The 13,682-nt window shown below is 42.8% G+C and overlaps 1 protein-coding gene across 3 annotated transcripts in view; it reads right to left on the bottom strand.

The window, feature by feature from the left end:
• The window catches only part of ADIPOR2 (adiponectin receptor 2), a 35,355-nt gene extending 25,237 nt beyond the window's left edge, over positions 1-10,118 (bottom strand). The window contains exon 1 of one of the 3 annotated variants that reach the window (XM_035127344.3): positions 9,983-10,118. The gene's annotated coding sequence lies outside the window, so the exon portion shown is untranslated. Of the gene's footprint in view, positions 1-3,755; positions 3,779-7,539; positions 7,592-9,982 lie in introns of those variants that run through there. The other 2 variants (XM_088676808.1, XM_035127345.3) reach the window with 2 other exon arrangements.
• Positions 10,119-13,682: the final 3,564 nt, after the last annotated feature.

Raw genomic sequence — 13,682 nt, 5'->3', positions numbered from 1 at the left:
CTCTTCCGTGTGCTACAGTCATTTTAAGTTATACAACCGAGGATTGTAGCAGTAGATAAGTGAGATTACATCACCCATGTTAACTGAAACACACGGCTAGAAAAACACCAGCTCTCCTTTCCACAAGTTCGTATGATTGGTAGAAGGAATGTGCATTGAAAAGTGTTCCAAAAATGCTTTTCTGTTCCCTACTTTCTGTTAACAGTTACTGCCATTATTGACCATTAGGGGGAAGAGAGTATAAGCATCTTAAAACTCAACTAACTAGCTATCTTAATACCACAGTGATGCAACCAGAGCAACTTCAGAGTATGCAACAACAGACCTTGAACAACTAGTTCAGACATATACAGCAATTAAGGGGCGTAACTGTCCAGCAATGCAGCCATTATAGACTAGTAACTTTTTCATGTGGAATCAGATATAGAACTGTTTGCTCTGTTTACAAGTGTGAGGTCATGTGCTAATTTTAGTTATAACTTGGGTTTGCAAATTCAGAGTTGCAAAAGGTCTGCCCTTTGTACTTTTTATGGAGGAGAGTTACACAAGAGATAAGATATGTGGTTTATATAAAAGATTTCTCAGACAATTAGAATCTTGTATGGAAGAGGGCTGAATCACAAGTTAAGATTAGTACAAGCCATGTCAATTGGTACATGTAATGTCATTCTAATACAGTGGAAGCTCAGGTTGTGAACGTGATCCGTGAGGGAGGCACGTTTGCAACCCGCAGCATTCGCAACCCGCGTCTTTTCATGCACGAGTTGCGATTTGGCGCTTCTGTGCATGCGCAAAACGCGATTTAGTGCTTCTGCACATACGTGCCCAAACCCAGAAGTAACTGTATAATGTTACAGTTGAAGGGCATTCTTGAAAATATATTAAGTGATGCTATCTGAACATTAATCCCATATGCACGTTCCAGATCAAGATAAGAATCACTTTAGGCGGCACAAATATGGCATGGCTGTGAGCAATGACACCAATGATTTTTAACTAGTGTGCCGTGGCATCCTGGGGTGCCTTGAATGATGGTCAGGGGTGCCGCAGCAACACAGGTCTCTGTCCCCCTTTCCTTCCCTCTCTCCTCTGATGCTCCCTCGCATCTCTGCCTCCCAAAGGCTTGCACAACTGTTTATTGCAGTAGCCCTGGCTATAAGCTCCGCAGGCAAATGATGCCTCTGGGAGGTACCTCTCTTTATCTCACAGACCAGGGACTGTGGCAGCAGCTGCTCAGAGGTCTCCCAAGGAGAGGGGAGAGGAGAGGAGGCGAAGGGAACACTCCTTAAGGGAGGGTATTCAAAAAAGGGTGAGAGGCTGCTGCAAGCTCTGCAAGCAAGGGGTGACATAACTGGGACCCTGAATCCCATAGGGGTGCCACAGAAAGCATGTAGTTAGTTAAGGGAGCAGTGAACTAAAAAAGGTTGAAAACCTCTGCCTCAGAAATTTCAGGCTCTCTTGTTTTGTGTATACAGTATAAATGTTTACGGTCACAGTGAAAGATAGTTCATTGTGTATCTATCAAAATATATCCCTCCTAGCCTTCTAGCCTTGCAGCAAGAGTCAATATAGGCTGTCAAAGTTATAAACATAAAAACACAAAAGAACTATAATTTTGAATCACTCCTCTAGCCTTCAGCACTGCTCTGGCTGTCTGGTATCAAATCCCAAATCCTGTCGATTTTTCTTTGCTTCCCCATCCAAACTCCTGTTCAGTATGCCAATAGTTCTGTGCTGACACAAATATGGGGTGGGGGTGGGGGTGTTGTTGTACTTGAACTCATGTGATCCATTGGATGATATTTAACTACATGATTGATAAATGTTGAGATTTACAATTAAGAGTGGTTGCAGCTCTGTATTACTACTCTCTGTAGCTAAACACAGAACTTATTTCATTGAAGTACCAGGGCAGACATAACACGGTCATGGCACAACATTTACCATTCACTCAAAACCTGTGGCATAAACATTTTCCATGACAAATGCACAGCAGTCTATAATTAGCGTTGTAATAACTCTAATTTAAGCATGAAACAAATATAAAGATTTACTCCATTCAGATATGATTATGTGAGCAGAAGTTTGAAGGAAAAGTATTTGTCAAGAGACAGAGTAAAGTCAACCCTTAAGAATTCAACGTTGTCTCATTTCCTTTTCTAGAGCAGCATTTTGCTACAGACAGACAGACAGACAGACAGACAGACACACACACACACACACACACACACAAAGACAAGAAAGCTCTTTACATGGGTACACATTGGCCTTAATGCAAGGATTACAACTTGGCTCAATGAGTTCCAAGAAATAATATTTTATCATAAAAAATAGAACTATGATATTAACAATTATTATTTGCACTCTAAGAAAGCTTGAGCATTTTGTTGGTAGCAAGTCCTTGGCAGTTGTCTATGCTCTTCAAGTAGCATAGGCTCTTAAAATCCACTTGCTAGTCCATCAGACCAACTCAAAGATGCATACGCCCAATCATGTACATTTACATGTAAAGCAAATGAGAGATTGTGACCACTAAGGGAGACAAGCAAAATGCCAGGATTTAAATGTTTAAACTTCTATCCAGTGGCATGCAATTTATAAAGCTAGGCATTCAAAGTATGGGTGATAACTCAGATACAGCCACCCAGAGTGGCTGGGGAAACCCAGCCAGATGGGCGGGGTAGAAATAATGAATAATAATAATAGCTCAGAAGAAACAACTGAGTAAGTCATTCCCTATTAATTTCCCTACCAGTTTTTCAAGAAATGCAACTGAGAGCACAGTCCAACTACCATATAAATACTATTCACAAATCCCATATTACAAACCATACATAAAATCTACGGAGACATTCCTGGAATAGGCTTCAAAAGTCTGTGCAACCACAGAATGTTCTGTCCTACTATGACTCTGCATAGAATTAATATATGTCAGAATACAAAGTTTCTTTGACTATGCAAGGCGAAGCATTTCAGATTGTTGAATAAAAAAACTAAGGATAGTTGATCCAGGTCAGAGCACTACAGAATCATGTTTACGCCCTACTGAACATTTAATGGCCTTGAAGGATATACAAATAAGTCAAAGGCTGTCTACATACTACATAAATGTATGTGCATTACAAGTTTTGAGGCTTAGATATTAAGTAGTAGTGTAGCTGCTTCATGCTGGAGAAGGAGAAAATGTCACCATCCTACACCATCCTACAATACCAAATACCAAAATTCTCTTTGGCAATTCAAAACTTTTAAATATTTGAAGTACTGTATATTCCTGCGTATAAGACTACTTTTTAACCCAGAAAAATCTTCTCAAAAGTCGGGGGGTCGTCTTATACGCCGGGTTGTATTTCTTATGCAGCAAGTATATCCCAAACTCTAGAGTTTAACTGGAAAACCTAGAGGTCATCTTATACGCCCAGTCATCTTATACGCCGGAATATACGGTATACAAATAAGATTTCACAAATGAATAAGATCCACAATGCTACCAAACCTATCTTGCAGTTTGCACTAAGTGTTAGGTAAAACAGTTAACAATCATATCCTATCCACATTTACTGAGAAGTAAATTATACCAATTTCAACAAAAAATATTTCATGGTAAATACAAAGGACTGCAGTTTAAGAAATTAAACCACAGACTGAATATTAAACTCCAATAAAACAAGACATAAGGGTAACATGAAACACAAGTGTTTCATCTATTATATGCTACACACATCCTGGCAAGTAGAACTTTCAGTGTTTCTTACCCCTGCTATCTTGACAAACAGATACAGGCAAGATGTACTTTATCCCAGTTCAGGGAAAACTGAGCTTGGAATTCACCAAGTGGAAGAGATTACCAACCCATCCCCAGATCCTTCAGGAGATAAAAGCCAAAACTCTGCCTATAGCAAAACTGCATTGGCTGCCAAGCTGTTTTTCCGCCCCTACAATATATGGGGCAAATTTAATCTCAATTTGCATATGACATGCCCATTAAGTATCACAGCTCTTATAATAGGACTACACTTCAAACTGAAGGTGCTATAAGCATGTACCCAACAATTCTTTATTATATATTTTTTACTTTAATTACACCACCACAGTGCTATACAGTAATTAAAAGTGCAACTGTTGTAAAACTAGTTTTACAATGTGGGCTTACTTAGTCCAAAAGATGCTTCCTGTAAGCCATGAGCTTAGCCAACCAAACATATAATAGCCATATCTGAGAATTACTCAATTGAATATCTATGGACATCTTATTTTGCTCAACCTGCTCCAAGGACACAGGTAGAACCTGACCAACAGGACTGATTGAGGAAGAGAAGATATCTATATCTGTTGCATGACTTTGTAAATCTAGTCAAGTTATGTTCTGGTATTCAAGTATATTTTAATACTTTAGAGCAGTCAAAGCTGAACAGCAAAGTGTAGTGTAGTGGGAATATGTCCTTACCTAGATACAGAGGTTTTTTGCAGTGAAGCGAGTCTCCTTTCAGAGCTGTATTTAGACTGTAATCTTTGTGAATTTTAAGATGAGCTGTTCTAAGGACAATACTTCTAAGGACAATACTCCTTGCCATTTTAGAGGGATGACCCATGCATGCCCATACCCACATGAGGTAGGATGAGTGAGACGAGACAGTGACAGATGTAGAACTGCCCTCTAACAACTACACCACATTGCCTAAATTTCAGGGAATGCCCAGCAGCATGATCCACTTTACAGTACTTTACTTACCTAGGGTAGAAAAATATAGTGGTTTCTTCTGACTTTTCATATTAGTACAATCTAATTCCTTGCCAGTGGTTCAGCAAGGGGGAGGGGCAGAGGAGGAGAGAACACTATTTCTTTGAGGCCTACTAATTCTGGCAGAGTTCTCTGCTGTTAGCAGCACCCCATAACTATCATTCTGACAACATCCCATGACAGTGAAACAGGAGTACGGTAAGTTTTCCAATGCAAAAATGCTCAAAGACCAGGTGTTTACAGATAAACATGCATACAATTGAACTGTGCTTCTCCACCTATTGTTTATGTAGGACTGTAGGCTGGCAAAAGCAAAATCATTTTATTTTAACTTAAACATTTATTAGATCTTTAATTTCAACTTTGAAGCATCCAAGTGAACTAAGAGGTGGGCATGGCAGGCTGGGCACCTTCAGAAACAAAGTACTCAAGACATCTCAGAACGCAGAGAAGGGGCTAGAACTCAGAACGAAAAGCCCTGGATCCATAAACATGCAACAAATAATAGTTCTGGCCAATATGGACTACTATTTTTTTAAAGCGGGTGAGGATTTATTCCAAAGGGAAATGTAAACACCTCTTTAAAAATGGAGGCAACACACAGGCAGAAGTCCAGTGTACTGTAAGCAAGGTTTTTAAATAGTGCTTGGCAAGCTCATTTCGAGTGTTTTATGCAACTAAAGTCAACAACCCTTTCACCTAAAATTTGTCCCAAAGTCTTCAATACTGGTGGCAAACTGTTCTAGACACTCTTGTGTAATAGCACTCCCTTCCCCTGGCTATACATACAAAAGTTACTGCTTAACAATGAATGAGCAGAAATCTGTAAGATAACTAAGCAAGTGCTAGAACTCACCCCAGAACTGGTCTTATTAAACATCTTCCAAGACAACAATGCCCACTCAGAATACAAAGAACTCATAACCCACCTACTGTCAGCAACCAGAAACATCATAACCAGACATTGGAAAGACCTGTCAGGGGTAAACATGAACCAATGGTATCAAGTAGTATGGGAAACAGCCCTGCTAGAAAAACTAACCAGTAAGCTAAAACTGACACGGGGACAAACGGAAGAAGACACCTTCACCCCAATATGGTTCCCCTTCATCACCTACACAGCCCAACAAGGCAACAACAAAAACCTACCATCAGCATACAAATCAATATGGCTAACCTAACCAAAACACCCACCCACCCCACTCACACAAGAAACCAAAGACCACCACAGCCAAACACAAATGAACAAGCGCATCCTACGCCAACCCCAACCTCTCTCACCAACAAAGGAGCACAAGCGAACAACAGAGAACCTGCACGACCAACGAACCTCTACACATACCAGGAAAAAAGAGAAACATTGACACCCCACCCTACCCACCTCCCCAGCCCACCCACCCCTCCCCTCTTTCTTCCTAACGTCTCAACAATCAAGATTAATGTGTAAAAATGATACATGGGTAAAATATGAGACATTGTACTACCTTTGTAAACCAGGAAAATCCTTAATAAAAATTAAAAAATAATAATGAATGAGCAGAGCAAACGGAGTGCAGGAGAGGCAGAAGGGGAAGATGTGAAGGTGAAAAAGTTGCCCAATCAAAAGCTGTGCCCGGCTCATACCAGCATGGCACAATACCGGGTATGTGTGTGTACAGGGGAGAGGGGGTTCCGTCTTAACTTTGGAGCCACTTTTTATGGATTTTATCTCCCACTGCTCCCAATGGGACTGAAATAATACATTAGAGCCAGGCCTCACTTACTTTTCCTGCGTTCTGGGAGCTTGCTGGAAGACCAGGAGGGTTTTGTATTTAGCAGGCCCAAGGCCTCCCCTGCTCCACTCCCTGCACGTGTCCCTTTTGCCAGTGCCACCAATGGAGCACTGGCAAGAGAATAGCAAGGGCAGTGGCAGTTTTCACATCCACAATGTGGTGACTTGCCAGGGGAGATCACCTTCATCCCTCTGCATAGGTGGACTGGGAGATCTACTGCTGGTGAAGGGTGAGTAATAATAATAAAAATAATTATACAGCCCTTGGGGTGTCTGCCCTCTATGTGAACAGGGATACAGTACAGGTATTAATAAAAATCCTTATATAATAATCCTTAGCAATATTTCACTTTCTCACTAAAAATACTTAACAATATTTATTCTTTTTTCACTTCCACACCTTTTCAGGTCAGCAGAATGTAGGTCATCTGACTGACTCAACAACTCTGACTCTGTCATTTGAGTCAAACTGTTGACCAAGGAACACATGATGAAATCTCTCAGCTGTAAGTCTTAACAGTCTGAGCAGTGAATAAACATATGTAACACATATGGTGCAATCTTATAGTCTTTGAAAGATGCCAAAGGATGTTTTTGGATCTCCCTCTCAAAGGGTGGTAAGAGAGGTCTGCCATTGGAAAAAGAGATCAGGCCATGCAAGCATCCTAGTTGCAGGAGGATCTGCAGCAGTGCTATTCTGATATCAAAAAGGGATGGAAATAGATGTGTTAGCTAAACTGGACAAAGAAAAGGTCCCGTGCTTGTTAAGGAGCAGCCAAAGATGAGAGAATATATTCCTTCTAAGAGAAATTAAAACCTGCCAGGAAGCAGGTGACTTCTAGTTCTCTTTGCCCCTAGGAGAAACTAGGAACATAAGATTAAGATCAAAGGTGGTTTGTTACCTATCAGCCGCATTAGACTTTCTGAGTATTAGATGGCAGATAAGTGAAAAAATGACACACAAAAATAATTCACATGACTTGTGAATACAGGAAGTTAACTTATACAGAGTCAGACATTGACCCACCTAGCTCAGTACTGTTCACACTGACTGGCAGTGGCTCTTGCTCTTCTGAGCTCCAGCCTTTATGGTAAAAAAAAGTTCACAATATTGTTCAGTATATATATTTTGGTCCCAATTTAATTACTTACCATAAACCAATTTTTTTGCTGTTCCATTAATCCCATTAAAATTTTGGCTCTCATTGATATGCTGCTATGATTTCCACAAAGAACAGAGTACAGTCACTTATTCTTATTACTAGAGTGGTTTGTAAACAACTTAGGATAGCTTTTTATGTTTTTATACAAGTGACAACTTCCTATGCAATCAAACTTGTGTACTGCTACTGTGGAACTGTGCATCCCATGACAGAGGAAATAAGTCTTCTCAAAAAGTGTGAGAAGAGGGGAGACATGAGTCACTCATACTTCCTGCCACTACTTTTGTGTTAAGATGTGAAGTTACCCTTTATGCAGTTTCTGTATAAACAAGGAATATGTTTCTTGGTAACAAAGCTATAAATAATTAGATGCCCACTTTGGGAGAATCCTAAATTTATATGTGAATGTAAGGACTGTTGAAGTCAGGGCCACATTTGGGCCTTTCTATGAGCCACTAAGATTTAATTCAACAAACAGCAGTAATGGATACAAACCACCAAAAAAGTTAACTGTTTGTGACAAAAGCCACCAGAAAAATGCTGCAAGCCACTACAAGGACATTATTTAACTTCTGTTTTGTCAATCCTTTGAGTGATACTGTGCTTTTCAGAAACACTATGTTTCATATATGAGAATATAGAGGTTTTAAATATTGTTTTATTTTGTTTTGGTGAAGTTGGTTGTACACTGCTTTGAGTTTCTGAAAAAGATTGTACCATAGCCTTGGTGTGGTGTGCCAAACCGTCATTGATTTTTTTGCCACTGCAGCCCAAAAGTTACCGTACTTTTCTGGAATCTGCTCAAGATTCCATAACTAGGTAGGTTAACTTCTCATTTATGATACACATACTTATTCATGTTAAATTCAATTACACTTATTCCAAGGAGTGCATAGGCTTTGAACATTAGTTTTGCACTTTCTCAGGAAAATATTGCAGTACCAATTTTACAAAAGGCCAGATGTGTTAAGATTTCTGCGTAAAGTAGTATTTCCAAATATAAAATGCATGCGACAGTTGTCATTTACAAATATTTCAAATATGTATAAGCTGTACTTTCTGCCAACAGACACAAGTGCACAATTGTTGATACCAAGCCTTGTCCATAATACCAGTAGTTACATTTTAAGCCCACGGTAGCACACTCTCCACCTGAATAAAATAGTTCTCTGGTTGTACTTGTATTTTCTTACATCAGTATTTTATCAGTTTCATTTTCTTGTCCAAGTTTACTCCTTGGCCAGGTTTACAGTACAAAATACCCAGGCAACTGACATTCTCACTAGAAATGTTGAGATTCACAAGTAGCCCTCTACATGCTTATTGAAATGGAAGTCCTCAAAACTACTTAACACTTCATTTCCTCAAATTCTGCTAACAGCTGTGAAGTAGTTTACAAAAACATGACCAATGTTTTTCACCTCAAGTGTTGTCACTATTTGGGAAGCAGGGGCCATCTCCTAAAGTGATGATTAACAATTAAGACTACCCAAATGTGTGTGGAAAACCAAGAGCAGGTGCATGTTTACTCAGAAGTAAGCCAGGCTGCCCAAGGGGGCTTACTCCTTATTAAGTGTGTTTTGGATGATAACCTTGGTTACTTTGGGGTGCATGTGTAGGAGAGTGGGAAGGGAGTTGCTCACTTTTAAAGTTCTTTCTTTTCTCCTTAACTTCCAGAGATATCAACTAAGAGACCACAAAACCACACACCATAATAAAATTCGTGAGCCCTTTAAAAAGGTGCCACAAAACTTCGCTGGTTTTGCGTCTTTAAGTACGTAGGGCGGCAGAAAAGCCTTTTAAAAATACCACTGTGTGCTTGTTAATTAATAATTCCACTACTTCAGTATACCCGAAGATCCAAACTATACAGGTGTATCAGCTACCGGATACTACCGGATACAACACTCAAGGGAGTTGGTCATTTATTTATTTAAAAAGTAAAACTCTTGGGCGTTTCGCGAGAGGCCGAAAGACGTTCGCAGCCACTTATCACTACAGCTCCCGGGGTGGGAGAAGAGGCGATAAGTGACTTGCCCAAGGTCAGCAGCAGCAGCCCAAGAGGAGGGGCTTAAGTGCAGGAAATCGAGGTCAACCGACAGAGAGAGCCCCGCGAGCGCCACGACCCCCGCGGCCTAAGGAGGCCCTGAGCAAGGAGGTCGGAGGTCGCACCCCCCGTAGAGCGCCACCCACCCACCCCGCGGCCTATGTCAGCCGTCAGCGAAGCCGACCGAGGCCCCACCGCCCGCTCCTCAGGGGGCGCCCCAGCCCCAACCCGGAGTCCCCCAGCCCCTCAGCCCGGCTTACCGGACGCGCCTTCACTCCGCTGCCCAGCTGTGTCCGGCGCTGAGGGGGGTCGGAGGGAGGGAGTCCCCACGGTGCCGCCGGCGCCTCCGGGAATCCCGCCCCCTCCGCCTTCACTCACCCACCTCTTTCAGCTCTCCCGTCGCCTCCCCTTTGCCCCGGAGCGCGTCATCATCGCAAGAGGCTCGGCAAGCCAATGGGCGGCGGAGCGTCGTAATCGGAGGACGCGCACGCGTCAGCCACGCCGGGAGGACGTGCTTGGGGGTGGAGGTGCGAGGAGGCTCAGCCCAAGGGCACCCTGGGACGTGTAGTTTTTGCGGAGGCGGGCGGCTTGAGCGCGTGACCCTGCCGAAACCGAAGGCGCCGCCTCCGCATTGGTAGGAAAGTAGGTCGCGGGCTCTTAAAGCGTCCTTTCGCGCCAGGCATTAGTTCTGGTTCGGCGGCCGCTGCGCAAAGTGCGTAATGGGTGAACGCTGCTTACGGAAGGAGCGGAGTCGCGCGGGGCTGTTGCTCAGGCGGCGGTTGCTTTTCAACGGCGCGCTCGCGCGGTTTGTTGATCTCAAAGTACAAGGAAGGCGGCGAGGTTCCAAAAGGAGGATTGGGAAGTACCTCAGGGCAGCGACAGATGAAGGGGAAAGTGGCAATACTGATCCCTATTCCTGTATAATATATCCTCCTTGATAAGAAAAGTGTATATATCACTGTACAGTATGTACGGTATATACTGTAGCTTGAGGCCAGCAATGTACATGGTTACCAATGCTTGTGCTTAATTTTATTAAATTTTCTCTTTCCCAAATGTTGTGTAGAGCAGCAGCAGCAGGAGACTCCTACTTTTTCCCTGCAGTCATGACAATGCTGGGGTTTAAATAATATAAAAAGCAAAGGTAGCACTATTGGCGACACCCTCCCAAATCAGCTGAACAATGCTTTTGGGGGGACCAGCCAAAATGTCACAAATGTATCTCAACCTCCAGATCTTGTCATCGGGCACACACACTCCTCTGCTTTGTGTAATAACTTTGCCCAATGAAGAGTTCTGGATGACTCAAAAGTTGCCACACTGTCGTTGATGTTTTTTGTTTTGTCCCAGTAAATAGTATTACCCAACTGTGGATGTTGCAATGACTGCAATGAGATTAAGGTGCAAAACTGCACATGCTGCTAATATTTCTTTTTATCTGTAAGCCACCTTGAGCCGTGTCAAGAGTAGACATGCATATTGTTGCACTGGTACTGGAAGGTTGTAATCCTTAACGGTAAAGGTAAAGGGACCCCTGACCATTAGGTCCAGTCGTGACCGACTCTGGGGTTGCGGCACTCATCTTGCCTTATTGGCTGAGGGAGCCAGCATACAGCTTCCAGGTCATGTGGCCAGCATGACAAAGCCGCTTCTGGCAAACCAGAGCAGCACACGGAAACGTCGTTTACCTTCCCGCTGTAGCGGTACCTATTTATCTACTTGCACTTTGACGTGCTTTCAAACTGCTAGGTTGGCAGGAGCTGGACCGAGCAACAGGAGCTCACCCCGTCGCAGGGATTCGAACCACGGACCTTCTGACCAGAAAGCCCTAGGCCAGCGCCACCCGCACCTAATACAGAACTTACCAAACACTTAAAATCCATTAACAGAGAATAAAGCATAAGAATAATAGAAGTGTTCAGCCACCCATAAGCATAAAAAGGACAAATTCTAGTCCACTAAAACCAGGTAAGAATCACGCCAATCACTCTTCCGGTTGACCACGCCATCTTGCTCAGACGGGGGTCCGCACAGCGGAGCGGACCTCGGCGCTTCAGAGGTGGAGGGAATCGTTCCAGCGAAACGAAACCTCCTTAAAAGCCCCAAATCGTGCTTTTTGGGGACAGATTTTGCCTGGCGGCGCCAAAAGCGGGCTCTCTCCTCCCCGGATCGGCTTTGTTTAAGCCCCCGAGAGCGAGGAGGTGAACCGCGGCGGACAGGCTGACATTGCTGCTCTGAGAGTGCGAAGCTGCGAGTCTGGGAAGTGGAGGTGGCCAATTCTTCAAAGAACATTCAGCAAATGAATAGACTGTGAGTAATTTGGATTCTTTGGAATGTAAATTAAGGCAACAATTTGGACCTGGGAGAGAGGGGAAAAGAGGAAGCCACCCCCCCCCACGGTAACATAAGAGACAGTAAACAGAAACCCGAAGCCGTAAACAGAAGATTTTAACTTAAAAGGATTCCTCAAAGGCATCAAAGAGAATCTCCCCTAAATGCAGGGTAAAAGGGGAGAGAGACTGTTGTGATTGCCCTGCAGAATGAAGTTAAGACTAAGAAAGACCTTTCTTTTTCTCGGGAGCCGGCAGCCCAGAAAACCCAGTGAGCTGACCAGGATTTATAGTTAAATTTTATTTCTATCTTTATCTCTGGACTTTTTGGAAATTCTTTTTTGGTTTATATGCTTTTGAAATGTGAGTTCGAACTTTATTTTTAAGAATGCAGCCAGCTTGTTAAAATGGAGTCGAGAAAATAGACTGCGATCATATTCCACCCCATGTGACAAGTTTTGACCTTGACAGGACTGAACTATGTCAACAAAAAGGTACCCGCCTGAGTTTCAGCGGACTGTTTTGACCTTAATGTGGGAAGCAAGAATAGAACTATGTCAAGAGGAGACACAACGGCTAGTGTTACAGCAACAATTCCAGATTGTGATGACAGAATATGATTTCCTAGAAGATGAAGCTTTTGAAACTGAAGAAGATGAATGTGAGAATGACAATGATGACGACTGTGATGATTTAACACAAAATGAAGCCCATCACGAAAAAAATGATGATTTTACTCTACAAAAAGTTGGATGGAGTGCCTCCCCTTCGAGGGGGGCACGACTGGACTTACTGGAACTCCAGAATGACCACAGGGAAGAAGGAAAAATTAAGCAGAGAAGAGAAGAAGCTCAGGGGTCTGACATGGAGGCCTGGATGGCAAAAGACTGCAAACAGGGGGTGGGGTGAAGGGAAAGTGAAGTGGTGATTGTAAGGATGGGTTAATAGGACTATAACTGGACTGCTGACTATGGAACTTGCTGGATTGGTGGGGTGGAGCCGGCACTCGGGGGGTGTAAGGTTAGTTTGGGAATAGTTATAGGTTTAAAAAGTGAATTGATTCTGGAAAAAGGTGAAAATATGGAGGCCTATAGAGGGGTAAAAATTAGGCACGGGAAGAAAAAATGGGAGTTTGATTTCTCAGTGATTGGACAATAGGCGAAAATGATAATAGTTTAAAAGTGGTATAAGATATAAAGGTGTATGTTATAAAATATGAACTATGAAACTGTTGAAGATGATAAATAAGGGAGGAAAACCGGGGAAGGGTGGGAGGGTGGGGAAGCCCACAAAATATGGTTTAACAATTATGAATTTAACAATTATGATGAATTTTTTTTTTGTCTTTTTTCCTTTTTGTCTTTTTTTTTCCTCTTCTCTTTTTTCTCTTTTTCTCTTTTTGTATTTTCTTTTTTTCTGGTATGACAATAGATGGTTGGATGGATGAACTCCTGCGTACTGCCCTGGTTCACTGGAGCTCCCTGGTGGCAGGGGGGGGCTTGGGGGGCAGGGGAGGGGGAGGAGGACAGAAACCCAATCATAAAATGGACCACTTCTGACTGATCACCTGCGTGGGATACTTCTGTGGCAGGGGAGGACCCATGGAGGGGGGTGGGAAGAAGGTGGAAAA

This window comes from Zootoca vivipara, chromosome 9 (assembly GCF_965207765.1).
Source record: "Zootoca vivipara chromosome 9, rZooViv2.hap1.1, whole genome shotgun sequence".
Lineage (NCBI taxonomy): Eukaryota > Metazoa > Chordata > Lepidosauria > Squamata > Lacertidae > Zootoca > Zootoca vivipara.
Note: the sequence above shows the minus strand (reverse complement) of the source record. Positions and strands in the feature narration are given on the sequence as shown.